The sequence below is a fragment of the Montipora capricornis genome, chromosome 10, assembly GCF_036669925.1.
Source record: "Montipora capricornis isolate CH-2021 chromosome 10, ASM3666992v2, whole genome shotgun sequence".
Lineage (NCBI taxonomy): Eukaryota > Metazoa > Cnidaria > Anthozoa > Scleractinia > Acroporidae > Montipora > Montipora capricornis.
The window spans coordinates 39,978,764-39,983,763 of NC_090892.1; positions in this window are offsets into that span (position 1 = coordinate 39,978,764).

Genomic DNA, 5,000 nt, shown 5'->3' on the forward strand with positions numbered 1-5,000 from the left:
TAGGAAACACTTTCTTGTTAGGGTTGGGCAGTTGACAGCTTTATGACCTCGGGTGTTGCACTTAAAGCAATGCAGAGCTGCTGGATTAATCTGCATGTTTTTGGCTTCGTCCGTCTCAGGCTGCACTGTTGGCTTTCTGCCCGCTGAGCTGAACAAATGTTTACCATGAGCCTCCAAGTACTGGTCAGCGATCTTCGCAATCTTTGCTAGAGTCTCAGGTGCCCTTTCTCGCAGGTGAATTGCCAAATCCTTAGGGCAAGAGTCAATAAATTGTTCTTTCACGATTAAGTCCTTCAGACCATCAAAGGTTCGCGCAGTATCCGAAAGCTCTAGCCAACGTAACAGGTATCTGTCCAGTCGCACAATAAACTGCTCTGGACTTTCGTCGACTTCTGGTTTGGATGCTCTAAATTTTCGACGATAGCCATCTTCGGTAAGGTCATATCTCTTCATTAACGCAATCTTTACCCTGTCATAATCCTTAGCTGCGTCCTCCGATAGACGTGAATACACTTCTAGTGCCCGTCCAGACAACAGAGCACTGAGCTTCGATGCCCATCCATCTTTTTTCCACTTAGCTGTTTCGGCAAATCTCTCGAACCTCTGCAAATACGCGTCCAAATCGTCTTTACCATCAATAAACGAGGGTAGTTTAGGTGCCTTAGCCCGATCCTCTCTCACTTCAGGACGTCCGTCAGCATTCTCCACAGCCAAACGTGCAATCTCTAACTCGTGTTCTCTTTTTGCCGCTTCAATGGCCTCTTTCTGTTTCAACAGCTCGGCTTCCATCTCCAATTTTCTTAGTTCGCGTTCTTGTCGCCTAGTTTCTCTCTCTTCGTCTTCTCTTCTTTTATCTTCTTCAAGTAATCGACGTCTCTCTTCCTTTTCTTCTTCAAACCGCCTACGCTTTTCTTCTCTTTCCTCTTCCAATTGTCTGCGTTTTTCTTCTTTTTCTTCCTGTTCCCTTCTTTTTTCTTCCTCTTCCCTCCTTCTTTCTTGTTCTAACTTTTGTTGCTTCTCTACAAACTCGAGCAGCTTTTCTCCCTCCAATCCGAACTTTTCTCCATCTGTATAAACTTGTCCATTTCCATAGCAGTATTTCACAGCAAAAACACAGTATACTCTCTCGTACAGTTCTTCTTACTTTTTCTGTAACTCCTTCTTGAATTGTCCTTTCCTGGTTTCTGTAGTCAGCAAACAAATGAATTCCTCTCCCGGACAGGCCCCCAATGTTACGAGTTCGAACGTTTTGAGGAAAGTTAGCTTGCAGACTAAACTGAACGCAGGGTTGTCGGAACAACAACAAGAAGATTTATTCCTAAAATGAACGTAGTTTCCACGAAGTAAACTCTAAATAACACGTACTCGACAAACTTACACGGCCTCCGCCAACTTGAATAAACACAGCTTCTGTCACACTTGACTAAACACGGCCAACGCCAACTCTCTTCGCTTGTGAAAAACTAGTTAGAAAAACACTCCGCTTGGACTCGTCTACTTATATACTCTGACAAGAAACTTCTAGAACTTTCTAAATTAGTAATCACTCTAATTATAGGAAGATTACAAAACACACTGATTTAGAAACGCTTACGTACAAACCTAAATATAAACAAACTACGAACTTTCGCGAAGCTTCGAGACAGTAACGCTTGTCACGCAATACTATTTTTCGTAACACAGATGAAGACAAGCCGAGATGCTCCCGCCCCAGTGTAATGCCGGAAGAACAGGATACCCCCGTAACCATCACCAAACCATCAACAGTGCACCTGGATCACCACATATTTTCCAAAGGGGATATCCCACTTTCGATATATTGAAATTCAGTCCAAAACAAAAGGCATCATCACGAAGCTCTGGGGAATAAACTCATACAAATCCTTATATTAGATAGATAGATAGATAGATAGATAGATAGATAGATAGATAGATAGATAGATAGATAGATAGATAGATAGATAGATAGATAGATAGATAGATAGATAGATAGATCGTTTCCCTTATTTCTTGGTTCCCTTTTCACTTCGGTCCGCGGTGAACGGACCAATTGAGTGTTTTGAAGAATCGTTAAATCCGCCATTTCCGATTTTGTTCGCCCGGTACACGTTGAAGGAGAATCTCGTGAGACAGTGGTCAACCCTGTTTGGGATCGCCACCGAATTTGAACGCAGGCGCTACAAGAGACAAATAGACAACTTATTTTTATTCGCCATTCATCGTAAAGTCCCCGGGATATCCGTAAGATCCGGCCAATCCGAACCCTCCCGAGAACTTTTCGGCCAGCTCGCTCGACTCATCTTGCATTGAAATATTCATGAGGTACGACCTGGCCGAAGAGTTTTCCGACCGGGACCGAAATGGCCGGGACTCGAGAACTTTCCGAAAACAAAATCGATATCATCATATCATATAAGCTCTGTAAGACAAAACTAAACTGCAAGTAGATTGTGAATGATCTATTTATAGCCGAAGAGAGAAGTTATGTGATGCAATATTCATAGCATCTCCAGGAAATCCGTGATATCCGCTTTTTCCGACCAAGCTGAGATAATAATCAAGTGTCACGTGGGACCACAGAGCGATACGAATAGCCGTAACATCCGGCCAATCCGAACCCTCCCGAAAACCTTTTTGTCGGAAAAGTCGGATTTATCGGATTTCCCGAAGATGCAACGAATATCTAACGATGTAAAACAACTTACAGTTATATTGACAAGTTATATGATAAGATATTCATGGCATCTCCCGGAAATCCGTGAAATCTGACTCTTCCGACCCCTTCTGAGATAATAATCAAGTGTCACGTACCGAAATGGCCGGGAATCAAGAATTTTCCGAAGACAAAAACGATATCACATCACACAACCTCTGCAAAACAAGACAAAGCTCCAAGTAGATTGTGAATGATCTACTTACAGCCGAAGAGAGAAATTATGTCATGCAATATTCATAGCATCTCCGGGAAATCCGTGATATCGGCCTTTTCCGACCCAGCTGAGATAATAATCAAGTGTCACGTGGGACCACAGAGCGAGACGAATAGCCGTAACATCCGGCCAATCCGAACCCTTCCGAAAACCTTTTTGTCGGAAAAGTCGGAAACCATCAATATCTGGTCAATATCCGGAGAATGGTAACAAGAATAACAATAACCATCAAACGGAAAAGTACTGGACTATTCAAAGGAAAGTTTAAACAGAACATCACTGATAATCATAATAATAATAATAATAATAATAATATGTTTTGTAAAGATATTGATACTACTTACAGTAGTAAAGAGAAGTAGACTGTTTAAATATTCATATCCCCGTGAAATCCGTCTTTCCCGTCTTCCAGTTTAGGATTAATTCAAGGGCGGACACTTGCAGTGTCACTGATTTTCGGGATGTAATACATCATGCAAAGTGCATACTTATTTGAGAAGGAAAAAGACGGATTTCACGGATTTGACGGGGATATGAATATTTAATTCTTTTTACTTCTCCTTATAATTGTAAGTATAATATATAGTATGTATTATAAAAATAGTGATAGTACTTACAGTAGTAAAGAGAAGTAGACTATTTAAATATTCATATCCCCGTGAAATCCGTCTTTCCCGTCTTCCAGTTTAGGATTGATTCAAGGGGGGACACTTGCAGTGTCACTGATTTTCGGGATGTAATACATCATGCAAATTTCATAAATATTTGAGAAGGAAAAAGACGGAATTCAAGGATTTGACTGTTATATTAATATTTAATTCTTTTTACTTCTCCTTACAACTGTAAGTATAATATATATTATTTATTATAACAATAGTTATAGTACTTACAGCAGTAAAGATAAGCAGAATGTTTAAATATACATATCATCGTGTAATCTGTCTTATATCACGGATTTCCAGGTCATACTATTTATTTTGCATCACATAACTTCTCTCTTCGGCTGTAAGTAGATCATTCACAATCTACTTGCAGTTTTGTCTTGTTTTGCAGAGGTTATATGATGAGATATCGATTTTGTCTTCGGAAAATTCTCGATTCCCGGCCATTTCGGTACGTGACACTTGATTATTATCGCAGAAGGGGTCGGAAAAGGCGGATATTACGGATTTCCCGGATATGCTATGAATATTGCATCACATAACTTCTCTCTTCGGCTGTAAGTAGATCATTCACAATCTACTTGCAGTTTTGTTTTGTTTTACAGAGCTTATATGATGTGATGATATCGATTTTGTTTTCGGAAAGTTCTCGAGTCCCGGCCATTTCGGTCCCGGTCGGGAAACTCTTCGGCCAGGGGGTACCTCATGAATATTTCAATGCAAGATGAGCCGAGTGAGCTGGCCGAAAGGTTTTCGGGAAGGTTCGGATTGGCCAGATCTTACGGCTATTCGTCTCGCTCTGTTGTCCCATGTGACACTTGATTATTATCTCAGATGGGTCAGAAAAGGCGGATATCATGGATTTCCCGGAGATACTATGATTATTGCATCACATAACTTCTCTCTTCGGCTTTAAGTAGATCATTCACAATCTACTTGCAGTTTTGTCTTGTTTTGCAGAGGTTATATGATGTGATATCGATTTTGTCTTCGGAAAATTCTCGATTCCCGGCCATTTCGGTACGTGACACTTGATTATTATCGCAGAAGGGGTCGGAAAAGGCGGATATTACGGATTTCCCGGATATGCTATGAATATTGCATCACATAACTTCTCTCTTCGGCTGTAAGTAGATCATTCATAATCTACTTGCAGTTTTGTTTTGTTTTACAGAGCTTATATGATGTGATGATATCGATTTTGTTTTCGGAAAGTTCTCGAGTCCCGGCCATTTCGGTCCCGGTCGGGAAACTCTTCGGCCAGGTCGTACTTCATGAATATTTCAATGCAAGATGAGCCGAGCGAGCTGGCCGAAAGGTTTTCGGGAAGGTACGGATTGGCCGGATCTTACGGCTATTCGTCTCGCTCTATCGTCCCACGTGACACTTGATTATTATCTCAGATGGG